Source organism: Octopus bimaculoides, chromosome 15 (genome assembly GCF_001194135.2).
Source record: "Octopus bimaculoides isolate UCB-OBI-ISO-001 chromosome 15, ASM119413v2, whole genome shotgun sequence".
In the NCBI taxonomy this organism is placed as follows: Eukaryota; Metazoa; Mollusca; class Cephalopoda; order Octopoda; family Octopodidae; genus Octopus; species Octopus bimaculoides.
In genome coordinates this window covers 21055545-21056398 of record NC_068995.1, presented here as the reverse complement: position 1 = coordinate 21056398, position 854 = coordinate 21055545, and positions in this window count along the sequence as shown.

The window sequence follows — 854 nt, the reverse complement described above, 5'->3', positions numbered from 1 at the left end:
GATATAAATATATACAAACACACACAGCTGTGTATGTATGTAATTAAGTAGTATATATATGTATTATGTGTAGGGGTGGAGTAGAGTCTCAAACTGAATGAAACTTGTGTTGGTGTTCGGGCATATTAGTATTTATGAGTGAATGAGAAGGCGCGTTTGTTGGTGCATTTGTTGCGGTTGAACGCTTCTTTGTGGTTGATTATGGAAGAAAGATGACAGTCTCTATGCATATTGGTTTATGTACGTGCTTATGTATATGCATGTGTGCAAGGATGTATAAGGGTTAGTGTGTATTTATAGGACACTCGTGTCTGTTTGTACGAAGTGTTTATCTACGTAACACTAAATGAAGGCGGGTATATATTGAATCGCAGTCGGGTGTCTGTAACTACCTGTGAGGGTGAATGTGTATTTAAAAGACAGTCTGATGGAAAGGATTGGGGGTGTGCATTGTGCGCCTGCGGGTTGTTAAAGAGAGCGTTTATGCATGTGTGAGGGCAGGTTTGTATTGTAAGACAGCTGAAGAGCAAAGAACAATATATGTAGATGAATATATTTGTGTGTATGGAAGCGTGAGGGTAGTGGGTATCAGAAAGGATGACTGTATACGTGTGTGTGTGTGTGTCTGTGTGTACGTGTATGTGAGTGTGTATGCGCGTATTGAGAGCGTATACGTACAACAGCCGTATCAGAAAGGTTGAATGCACATGTGTGTGTGTGTGTGTGTATGTGCATGTGACTGTCTGTGCGCGTATATGGAGAGTGTATACATATGACAGTCGTCTGGCAGACTGTGCGTGTATATCTGTGTGTCTACGCATATGCAAATATATATGTTTATATTTGTATATATA